At 46.0% G+C, this 12,801-nt stretch overlaps 1 long non-coding RNA gene across 1 annotated transcript; it reads left to right on the forward strand.

The window, feature by feature from the left end:
* The first annotated feature begins 2,403 nt into the window (after nucleotides 1-2,403).
* Nucleotides 2,404-6,097, forward strand: LOC147959221 (uncharacterized). The gene is made up of 2 exons (XR_015612288.1): nucleotides 2,404-2,674; nucleotides 5,810-6,097. It is a non-coding gene; the product is annotated as an uncharacterized LOC147959221 (long non-coding RNA).
* The last annotated feature ends 6,704 nt before the right edge of the window (nucleotides 6,098-12,801 follow it).

The raw sequence follows: 12,801 nt of genomic DNA on the forward strand, positions 1-12,801 counted from the left end.
CAAGTACCGCACAACTTCTGCCAGTACCATACACCCACCATATACCTTCCTCAAAACAGCCACCATACCTACCTATTATGGCATTTCCATAGCCATTTTGAGATATATTGCCATGCAACTTTCCATCGCTCTGTTTTATTATGACATGTTCCATCATTGTCATATTGCTTTGCATGATCATGTAGTTGACATCGTATTTTTGGCAAAGCCACCTTTCATAATTCTTTCATACATGTCACTCTTGAGTCATTGCACATCCCGGTACACCACCGGAGGCATTCATATAGAGTCATATTTTGTTCTAAGTATCGAGTTGTAATTCTTGAGTTGTAAGTAAATAAAAGTGTGATGATCTTCATTATTAGAGCATTATCCCATGTGAGGAAAAAATAAAAGGGAGGCCAAAGAAGCCAAACAAGAAAAAAGAGAGAAGGGGCAATGTTACTATCCTTTTTTCCACACTTGTGCTTCAAAGTAGCACCATGATCTTCATGATAGAGAGTCTCCTATGTTGTCACCTTCATATGCTAGTGGGAATTTTTCATTATAGAACTTGGCTTGTATATTCCAATGATGGGATTCCTCAAATTGCCTAGGTCTTCATGAGCAAGCAAGTTGGATGCACACCCTCTTAGTTTTTTTTGAGCTTTCATACACTTATAGCTCTAGTGCATCCGTTGCATGGCAACCCCTACTCACTCAAATTGATATCTATTGATGGGCATCTCCATAGCCCATTGATACGCCTAGTTGATGTGAGACTATCTCCTTCTTTTTTGTCTTCTCCACAACCACCATATTCTATTCCACCTATAGTGCTATGTCCATGGCTCACGCTCATGTATTGTGTGAAAGTTGAAAAAGTTCGAGAACATCAAAAGTATGGAACAATTGCTTGGCTTGTCATCACGGTTGTGCATGATTTGAATATTTTGTGTGATGAAGATGGAGCATAGCCAGACTATATGATTTTGTCGGGATAAAATTTCTTTGGCCATGTTATTTTGAGAAGACATAATTGCCTTGTTAGTATGCTTGAAGTATTATTGTTTTTATGTCAATATAAAACTTTTGTTTTGAATCTTATGGATCTGAACATTCATGCCACAATAAAGAACAATTACATGGACAAATATGTTAGGTAGCATTCCACATCAAAATATCTGTTTTTATCATTTACCTACTCGAGGACGAGCAGGAATTAAGCTTGGTGATGCTTGATACGTATCCAACGTATCTATAACTTTTGATTGTTCCATGCTATTATATTATCTGTTTGGATGTTTTACATGCATTAATATGCTATTTTATATTATTTTGGGACTAACTTATTAACCTAGAGCCTAGTGCCAATTTCTTTTTTTTCTTGTTTTTGAGCTTCACAGAAAATGAATACCAAACGGAGTCCAAATGGAATAAAACCTTCGTGATGATTTTCTTGGACCAGAAGACACCCAGGAGACTTGGAGTGCAAGTCGGAAGAGCCAGGAGGCGGCCACAAGGGTGGAGGGCGTGCCCAGGGGGGTAGGGCGCGCCCCCTACCTTGTGGGACCCTCGGTGACCCCCTGACCTAGATCTTCGTCCATATATTCACATATATTGCCAAACCACCAGAGGCATCCACGAAAACACTTTTCCATCTCCGCAACCTTCTGTTCCCGTGAGATCCCATCTTGGGGCCTTTTCCGGCATCCTGCCGGAGGGGGATTCGATCACAAAGGGATCCTATGTAACGCCCGGATAATTAAGCTATAGTAACCCATGCTAATGGTGCCATGTCATCACAATTAAGCTAAGCCAAATTTCCACTTGGTAAAAGTCACAACCATTTTCAGGTTCACAATAAAGTCAAAATAATATTTCTTCAAAACAAAAAACTAAAATGATCACATTATTGTAAAACTTCACCTGATCATTGTCATGTTGTAACCAACATCATTTGACTCACCAAATAATTCCTAGGAAATTAATAAATGGTCCAGCAATAATTAATTTGGCCTTTTCAAAATAAGAAAATATCCATACGTTTCCAGATGATGAGAAACCTTATTGTGGTCTTGGAATGTTGCACTATAATTATGTGCCAAGTTTCAACTCAAACCAAATTCATTTTCTATTTCTAATTAAATGGAAAAATGTAGCCGATTCCCCTGACAGCAAAAGAAAAGCAAAAAGGAAAAAGGAAGAGGGTACTATGTACTTGTAGGCCCAGCAAGCCACAATAGACGGCCCAGCCCACCACCTCTCCATCAACCTCCTGTAGCAGGAGGCACAAGAGAGCGTGGTGGCCATCCAGGCCTCCCTGGCTGGCGATGCCGCCGTGGCGCCCATCCACGGCACCCTTCCTAGCTGGATAAGATCGCCCCGTCTCCATGGACGAACCCTAACCCTCATTCCCTTCTCCCTCGCGCCGCTTTTCTTCCTCCCCGCGACAAGATGAAGCTCTGTCTCATTGTCGTCGCCAACCTCGCGCCCACCGTCGTCCCCGCCACCTAGGACTGCACCAGGAGCTCCCAAGACCTCGTCCACGTCAACTGCAAGCGCCAGATCGAGATCATCGCCCCTCCGTCGAGTGGATCGACCTCGTCTTCCTCCTCATTCACCGGCGCCTCTCCGTCGAATACACCACCGCTGCTGCTCCTAAACTCCCAACGGGCCCTCGTGCACCTACTAGGTGAGCCCCGCCATGGTTTCCCCTTTTTTTGGTTCTTCGATACTCAAACCGCTGTAGTTGCCTGCTGTTGCCGGTGGTGCTACGCCAGTCCACCGGGGCCCACGCCCATGGCCGCCGTCACCACGGGCGCTCCCCTGCAGCCGCCTCGCTCACGCGCCTCGTCCCGCATCCACCGTCGATGCTCGCCGACACTTTCCCTGCGCGCCCCGCCGGGGCTCTGCAGCCCGGCCCCGCCTACAGCGCGCGCGCCCGCCTCTAACCATGCGTCTGCCCGCCTCTGCGCCCGCGCCTTCATCGCTGCCGCTGCCGCCGAGTACTGCTGATGCTACTGCTCAAACTACTGCAGTTGCGCCTGCCCGGACTTGCGGTCGCCGCTCGCCTACTGTCACCATAGTCGTCCGCGTTCGCCCGTGCGGAAGCACCACCTCCAACCTGCCGCGTACTTCGTTGCCTCGCCCGCCTGCATCTGCGCGCCCCGCTCTCTAGTTGTCGCGCCCTGGCCGCATCCGCCATCGCCCGCCCACGCCCTGGTTGCCGCTGCGCCCGCATGCCCCGCATTGGCCGTGCCTTGCGCGTGCGCACGCGCCGGTGTGCCTACCTGCTGTCTGCTTCTACTGCTTGCTACTCGTCTATTGTTGTTGATGCTAACTGATGCTTACTGTAGCTGCTAGTTAGCTTTTCTAATATTACGACGAGTAACCCCCTGGATTGCCCTTAAACAATGAGTAAACAACTGCTAACAGGAGCAAGAATATTATGGGCAGGTAGTACACTTGACAAGGTTCAAAACATCCCAATGGACCAAATTTAAAAGATGTAAGGATTAAATCCTACGAAAATCACAAAATCCAATGTTCGTATATTTTAACAGTTTCTGCAATTAACTTCAAGTGGCACTTTTCAAATGCAGTTTTGATCAAGCAACTGAACTCTAACGTGGATGTCAGTGATATTATCATGAACTCTAACGTGGATGTCAGTGATACTATCATGTAGATCACAGAAAGATGATAAAAATTGGTAAAGGGCACTAAGCCATAAGATGTACAAAACTACAGTTATAACCTTCGGAAAACAGCTAAGTGGTGTTAAAACTGAGCGATTCTCAGACTTAGCCAATTTTCCGGAAATTCCAAATAAATGTTTAAAACTTTGTAAAATCATCAAAACTAAACCGTAGCTCGGATGGAAATGTTTTCTATATGAAAGTTGCTCAGAAAAATCCAACGAATCCAAATACGCGGTCCGTTCATCTGTCATGTGCTCCTAGCATGCCAAACATGTAAACGCCCCCTCTCTTTCATCTGTCCGAAAAAGCCAAACTTCGGGAAAACTTTCCCGGATGTTATCCCCCTTCGCCGATATTGTGTAGCACTACGATAGGTCACCCCTAGCGCCGCGTATCGTCATGTCCTGCTTATGTTTGCCTGTATTTACTGTTTCTCCCCCCTCTTTTCTCCGGTAGACCCCGAGACCGCTGCTGATGCCCCTGTGATCGACTACATCACCGACGACCCTTCTTCCCTTTCAGCGGAGTTTCCAGGCAAGCAAACCCCCCTTGAGCATTCCGATATCGCCCATTTCTTTCCCTCTCATGCTTGCATTAGAACTGCTACTGCTTTATGTATGATCCTACTCTGATGCATAGCCTGTTTTGTTACCTGCTTTCATACCTTACCTGCTTATCCTAAACTGCTTAGTATAGATTGGTCAGAGATCCATTAGTGACCCCACCTTGTCCCAGTTGCCTCGCTTTTATGTTCGATGACTCGATCAACGTGATCTACGTCCAGGCCGCGGCACCGCACATCAACCCCCTAGTTGTACGGTTCTGCAGAGTTACTATCGAGTGCCGAGGGTGGAAGCTCTTACATCACTCCCGATGAGATCTCTGTAGTGTAGCTATACGGTCGATGTCATCGAGGGTGATTTCCTCCTTAACCACTTCCCTTACGGCTCAGTCGTGCAACCCCTCAAGTGTGAACCTCGAGGGTGGATCCTCTTACGTTCACCTTGATGATAACATCGAGTGGAATTCACCGGGGGTGATTCCTTGGGTTTTCCCCTTGGTGTTAGACACCCAGTTACTATGATTATTATGACTTTACACTAAACCATGTTACTAAAGACGGGTCGGCCCTGAGGGGTACCCGCGCGAGCTTAATAGCGAGTGATGTGGAGTCAGGTTGACCTGGAAGGTGCCCGCGAGATACTTACGAGGCGTGGCCGACCATTCTAAGCCCTTGCCGCAAGTACTAGAGACGGGGCGACGGGGTCACATCTTTCTGAGTCTCTGCTTGTTACCGCGTGTTCCTAATCCACTATGATTTGGATATTTGATCTGAGGGGCCTCTGGCCTCATAGCACTAACCATCACGTGGGAATAGTATGGGTGTTCTGCGTCGTATGCATCAGCCGAAGCTTAATAGACGTCAGCGACTGAGCGGCGTGCGCTGGGTTGGACTGCGTAAGCACCTGCCTTTTTCAAGCAGGTAGCTAGGTCTGCTCACCGACTGCCCACGCAACATGTAGGAGTTCCCGACGCGATGGCCCAAGACCCCTGGGGGCATAGGTTTAGTACGGCATGCTTGACCTCTCTATTAAGCCTAGGTCGGGTTGCGGCGTATTGTTTGGCCGAGGCCGGGCATGACCCAGGAAAGTGTGTCCGGCCGGAGTTAATCGAGCGTGGTTGGTAAGTTGGTGCACCCCTATAGGGAAGAAAACATCTATCGATAGCCTGTCCTATGGTAACGGACACTTGGAGTTGTTTCCCGATCGATACAACTAGAACTGGATACTTGAGATGAGAAATGGATAGTATGGCTCTGGGATTGCTTTCTTGCTGGGAGTCGAGAAAGGATCTCTGACCGAGGTTGATAACACTACTACTACTTTACATTATGTTGATCTGTACTCTTCTAAATGCTGCAAGATGCTTGAAGATGCTAGTCTTCGATAGGCTAGGCTTCCACTTCCCCTGTGGCATTCTGCAGTTTAGTCCACAGATACAACCCATTCCTTTGATACAGATGCATACTTAGTTTAGATCTGATGTAAGTCTTGCGAGTACTTTGGATGAGTACTCACGGTTGCTTTGCTACTTCTTTTTCCCCCATACCCAATTATTGCGACCAGATGACGGATCCCAGGAGCCAGACGACACCACTGATAATTACTACTACCCCGAGGGTGCCTACTACTACGTAACGACCACTGACGACCTGGAGTAGTTAGGAGGCTCCAGGCAGGAGGCCTTGCCTTTTCGATCGTTGTTATTTTTGTGCTAGCCTTCTTAAGGCAAACTTGTTTAACTTATGTCTGTACTCAGATATTGTTGCTTCCGTTGACTCTTGTGTATTCGAGCTTATGTATTCGAGCCCTCGAGGCCCCTGGCTTGTAATATAAAGCTTGTATTATTTTAAATTTGTGTCTAGAGTTGTGTTGTGATATCTTCCCGTGAGTCCTTGATCTTGATCATACACATTTGCGTGTATGATTAGTGTACGGTCAAATCGGGGGCGTCACAAGTTGGTATCAGAGCCGACTGCCTGTAGGTAGCCCCCTTTCCAACTCCTTGACCGAAGTTGAGTCTAGTCACTGAAAAACTTTTACTAACATTGGTTGTGTGTATTACGGGCCCACGTCGCCATATGGGTGGTATTAGGATCTTTTATTCCTCGTCTATGCTCTGGGACTCTGATCTCTCTTCTATTCGGGTTAAATGATTTTGCTAACTCTAACTCTAGGTTCTCATAAATACTTTCTCCCGGAGAGCCCCTTCATTCCAGATGATGGTCTGCTTCACCAGAAGATTCTGAAGATACTCTCCGTTATTCTCTCGAGACCTTGTGCCCACCACTTATTGCTATTCCCCTCTACCGATAAATCCCTATAGATTTCTACATGCACTTACCATTCTTACCTTAGTCCCCAGTTGCTCTTGTTATTACAAGATACCCCGAAATACTCATTGTTGTTCCGAGAATCCTTGTGCCTGCTGCCTTGCAGTACCTTGTCGCCTGAATACACCTATAAATTAATCCTCACACACACCAAGAATTTGTTTCTCCCTCGTTGTGCATGGGTTTCACCAAAGTCTTCAAAATACTATTTGATCTTCCGTAAATCCTCAGCAGCTTATTGCTCTTGATATTTTTGCTTCCTTGCATTATGGTTAATCCCATAAGTATAGTAATCTTATTAGCATCCTTTACCACTATTATTTTGAGCCCATTGATTCAATAAGTGCGAGAGCTCGCAATCCTCAACCAGATCCTAGAATTCATCCTTCCGTCTCAGACATGATCTTAAACATGAGCTAGATCTCGACCAATAAAATTGCCATCGATTGTACCTCTAAGGCTATTCAACCTATCCATCCCTAATCAGGGCATTGCTTCTGATCCATTATCTTGGAATTCTTAATTCCTTTGCATTTGAGCTTTGAGTTAGTCAGTTGTTTCTATAATCTGATCTCCTTGCATTCTTTATTCTTTTGATTGAGTACCAATGCTCACATCAGGTCCCTTGTGGACCACCAGATCCTTTGTTGGGTTTTATCCGACAACGTCCTTCATATTCAGTAACTTTGTAGCCTTTTCCTCGGATACATAATGCCTTTGGTAAATTGTATCCCCCTGCTTTTGTCAACCATGCCCCGCTACCGAGCTTGTGTTATTTATTCTTGAAATTTATGATATATGTTCCTAAGATGCCCCGATGGGTTGAACCTATGCCTTCCCTAATCTGTGTGAACTCGAAAGTTATGCAGATTATACTCTGCTGGCTTTTCGTCAGATAAAATTTCAATACTACAACTTCATCAAGAGCGAGAAGTAAAATGAAAGGTTATGAATTGTAGAAGTGGGAGTCGACCCTGAACCTTTGTGTTCATGCCCACGGACACGGTGTGGAACATATCATGAAAGCTTCTTGCAAGGATATTTAATCATTTGAATAATTCTTCCGGTATCGTAAATTGGATCCCTTGCAGTTATGGTCTCGACCATATTTCCTCCTTGATCTCATTCACTGGATAAGTTAAAATTAATTATCCTCTGCAAATAATTTCCCCCGTCCAACCTCTACTCTGATTTACCTTCTGGCATTACACCTAGTACTTGATACTGGGAAGCTTTATACCCCATCACATCATTCCTAGCCTGATCGGCTATATTTTATCATGACAACTTTTTAACTGTGCTACCTGGTCCTTATGCCCGGAGCAACTTTCGACGATGAGCTAAGCTTATGTCGATCTTCCTCATCTTATCAATTCACCTCGAACAACAAGCTTGTCTTTGAGCTTGTGTCGAATCCGTGGTTCTCATAGCCTTTCACTTCATCCTTCCTTTTCCGCTTGATGGCATCTTCATAGAGTCTCTCGACAAAATTTGTCGTGATCACCGTCAACGCTTTGGCTTCTTCAGAGATGTCAAGTGAATTCATGGCTAGAAATACCATCCTTGCCTCTCGATGATTTGTGTGAGCATCGACAACATTCTTGTCTCCCCCCAACACAAACTTGTTCATATTACTTTTGGGAATACATCCTTTTTGACATGTCGATGGATTGCTACTGAACCCATCGGCCACCCCCTCATCTTTTCCCTGATAAAATAGCATGCTATGTTCTAAAAATTATGATGGATCCTTTGTGTTCCCAAGGTCCGACCTTTACCTGATGACCATGTCAATGCTATCCCAAAGCATGATTGTGGTACTCCGAACCCCTTTAGAACCATTTGGAGGCGCAATGCTAAATGTTTCTGGATCACTTATCCAAACACTGTTGTATGGGTAACGTCATGAATTTCCTCTCCCCTTTACCTAAAAGGTAATCTACTACCTTCTCAAGGATGTCATCCTCTGCTTGTCCTTGGGAATAATATACTTCTGATATTTGTGTTTAAACACATTTTTCTTTCCAAATGTTCTGATTAATCTAATGTTCACCTTTTCTTTTCCATTGTTTTGTTTAACCTATCTTGTGGTTTATGAGACCTAAGCAGTAATAATCCCCTGCTTATGTAAATACCTCGGTGTAAAAATTGTCAGTAAGACCTTGTTATTATTGTTGTTGACATTCCGGTAACCACCGATGGACGAAAACTTTGCCTATTGGTCCGCCTCATCCAATGAGCAGGAAAATAGTTCTCTTCATCACTCGCCCTTGGTACCAACGTTGTTGCCAACATAACTGACAGGCTATTCTATGACATGCCTTGCTATCATATCCGTGCAAGGTGTCGCCGCTCTTCCTACTCTGAACACACAAGGTGGGCCCATAATCCATAGTTCCACAGGATCGAAACCTGACTCTCCTGTACAACCTTGATTCCGAAATATTCTTTGCACTTGGCTTCATATGTAATTCATGAGCTAACTTCCTCACCATGTTTCATTCCGGTATCAGAGGCAACATTATTCTTCATTGCACTGAACCCCTTCACCACCTGTTATAGGCATCATCTTGATGCCTACATGGTTGAAACTTGTTGAACCTCCTTATAGCACTCTCAATTTGTTTACTGGTGCTTCTAAAATCTCCTTCCTTTAGATAATTACCGGATGCCGATCCTTTCAGACATCCGTCCTTATAGTTTTCCCCTTATACCCTATTCGTAAGTACGGTGGAGTTTCTGAAGAAAGGATGTCGACTTCATCATGATGACCTAGAGCAGAGAAATAAAGACTTCAACGAAGAGGATCAACTACTTCGAGAAGTGCAACCAAGACCGAGAAGACTCGTTAGAATTTTGTAAACAAATCCTTTTCCCCTTACTCCCCCTCTTAAATCTCGGGACAAGATTTCTTGTAGTGGAGGAGATTTGTAACACCCAGATAATTAAGCTATAGTAACCCATGCTAATGGTGCCATGTCATCACAATTAAGCTAAGCCAAATTTCCACTTGGTAAAAGTCACAACCATTTTCAGGTTCACAATAAAGTCAAAATAATATTTCTTCAAAACAGAAAACTAAAATGTTCACATTATTGTAAAATTTCACCTGATCATTGTCATGTTGTAACCAACATCATTTGACTCACCAAATAATTCCTAGGAAATTAATAAATGGTCCAACAACAATGAATTTGGCCTTTTCAAAATAAGAAAATATCCATACGTTTCCAAATGATGAGAAACCTTATTGTGGTCTTGGAATGTTGTACTATAATTATGTGCCAAGTTTCAACTCAAACCAAATTCATTTGCTATTTCTAATTAAATGGAAAAATGTAGCCGATTCCCCTGACAACAAAAGAAAAGCAAAAAGGAAAAAGGAAGAGGGTACTGTGTACTTGTAGGCCCAGCAAGCCACAATAGCCGGCCCAGCCCATCACCTCTCCATCAACCTCCTGTAGCAGGAGGCAGAGGAGCCCGTCGTCTCCATGGATGAACCCTAACCCTCATTCCCTTCTCCCTCGCGCCGCTTTTCTTCCTTCCCGCGACAAGACGAAGCTCTGTCTCATTGCCGTCGCCAACCTCGCGCCCACCGTCGTCCCCGCCACCTAGGACTGCACCAGGAGCTCCCAAGACCTCGTCCATGTCAACCGCAAGCGCCAGATCGAGATCATCGCCCCTCCGTCGAGTGGATCGACCTCGTCTTCCTCCTCGGTCACCGGCGCCTCTCCGTCGAATACACCACCACTGCTGCTCCTAAACTCCCAACGGGCCCTCGTGCGCCTACTAGGTGAGCCCCGCCGTGGTTTCCCCCTTTTTTTGTTGTTCGATACTCAAACCGCTGCAGTTGCCTGCTGTTGCCGGTGGTGCTACGCCAGTCCGCCGCGGCCCACGCCCATGGCCGCCGTCACCACGGGCGCTCCCCTACACCTGCCTCGCTCATGCGCCTCCTCCCGCGTCCACCGTCGATGCTCGCCGGCACTTTCCCCGCGCGCCCACCGGGGCTTTGCAGCCCGGCCCCGCCTACAGCGCGCGCGCCCGCCTCTAACCCCGGGTCTGCCCGCCTCTGCGCCCGCGCCTTCATCGCTGCCGCTGCCGCCGAGTACTGCTGCTAGTGCTCAAACTACTGCAGCTGCGCCTGCCCGGACTTGCCGTCGCTGCTCGCCTACTGTCACCATAGCCGTCTGCGTTCGCCCGTGCGGAAGCACCACCTCCTCCCTGCCGCGTACTTCGTTGCCTCGCCCGCCTGCATCTGCGCGCCCCGCTCTCTAGTTGCCGCGCCCTGGCCGCATCCGCCATCGCGCGCCCACGCCCTGGTTGTCGCTGCGCCCGCATGCCCCGCGCTGGCCGTGCCTTGCGCGTGCGCATGCGCCGGTGTGCCTACCTGCTGTCTGCTGCTACTGCTTGCTACTCGTTTATTGTTCTTGATGCTAACTGATGCTTACTGTAGCTGCTAGTTAGCTTTTCTAATATTACAACGAGTAACCCCCTGGACTGCCCTTAAACAATGAGTAAACAACTGCTAACAGGAGCAAGAATATTACGGGCAAGTAGTACACTTGACAAGGTTCAAAACATCCCATTGGACCAAATTCAAAAGATGTAAGGATTAAATCCTACGAAAATCACAAAATCCTATGTTCGTATATTTTAACAGTTTCTGCAATTAACTTCAAGTGGCACTTTTCAAATGCAGTTTTGATCAAGCAACTGAACTCTAACGTGGATGTCAATGCTACTATCGTGTAGATCACAGAAAGATGATAAAAAATGGTAAAGGGCACTAAGCCATAGGATGTACAAAATTACAGTTATAGCCCTCGGAAAACAGCTAAGTGGTGTTAAAACTGAGCGATTCTCAGACTTAGCCAATTTTTCGGAAATTCTAAATAACTGTTTAAAACTTTGTAAAATCATAGAAACTAAACCGTAGCTCGGTTGGAAATGTTTTCTACATGAAAGTTACTCAGAAAAATCCAACAAATTCAAATACACGGTCCGTTCATCTGTCATGTGCTCCTAGCATGCCAAACATGTAACCGTCTCCTCTCTTTCATCTGTCCGAAAAAGCCAAACTTCGGGAAAACTTTCCCGGATGTTATCCCCCTTCGCCGGTATCGTGTAGCACTACGATAGGTCACTCCTAGCGCCGCATATCGTCATGTCCTGCTTATGTTTCCTTGTATTTGTTGTTTCTCCCCCCCTCTTTTCTCCGGTAGAACCCGAGACCGCTGCTGATGCCCCTGTGATCGACTACATCACCGACGACCCTTTTGTTGGAAATATGCACTGGAGGCAATAATAAAAGCATTATTATTATATTTTCTTGTTCATGATAATTGTCTTTATTCATGCTATAAATGTGTTATCCGGAAATCGTAATACATGTGTGAATAATAGACACCAACATGTCCCTAGTAAGCCTCTAGTTGACTAGCTCGTTGATCAACAGATAGTCATGGTTTCCTGACTATGGACATTGGATGTCATTGATAACGAGATCACATCATTAGGAGAATGATGTGATGGACAAGACCCAATCCTAAACATAGCACAAGATCGTATAGTTCGTTTGCTAGAGTTTTCCAATGTCAAGTATCTTTTCCTTAGACCATGAGATCGTGTAACTCCCGGATACCGTAGGAGTGCTTTGGGTGTACCAAACGTCACAACGTAACTGGGTGACTATAAAGGTATAGTACGGGTATCTCCGAAAGTGTCTGTTGGGTTGACATGGATCAAGACTGGGATTTGTCACTCCGTATGACGGAGAGGTATCACTGGCCCCACTCGGTAATGCATCATCATAATGAGCTCAAAGTGACCAAGTGTCTGGTCACGGGATCATGCACTACGGTACGAGTAAAGTGACTTGCCGATAACGAGATTGAACGAGGTATTGGGATACCGACGATCAGATCTTGGGCAAGTAACATACCGATTGACAAAGGAAATTGTATACGGGGTTGCTTGAATCCTCGACATCGTGGTTCATCCGATGAGATCATCGAGGAGTATGTGGGAGCCAACATGGGTATCCAGACCCCGCTGTTGATTATTGACCGGAGAGCAATCTCGGTCATGTCTACATGTCTCCCGAACCCGTAGGGTCTACACACTTAAGGTTCGGTGACGCTAGGGTTGTAGGGATATGTATATGCAGTAACCCGAATGTTGTTCGGAGTCCCGGATGAGATCCTGGACGTCACGAGGAGTTCCGGA

The sequence above is a fragment of the Triticum urartu genome, chromosome 7A (assembly GCF_056163025.1).
Source record: "Triticum urartu cultivar PI428250 chromosome 7A, HENAU_Tu73, whole genome shotgun sequence".
Classification (NCBI taxonomy): domain Eukaryota; kingdom Viridiplantae; phylum Streptophyta; class Magnoliopsida; order Poales; family Poaceae; genus Triticum; species Triticum urartu.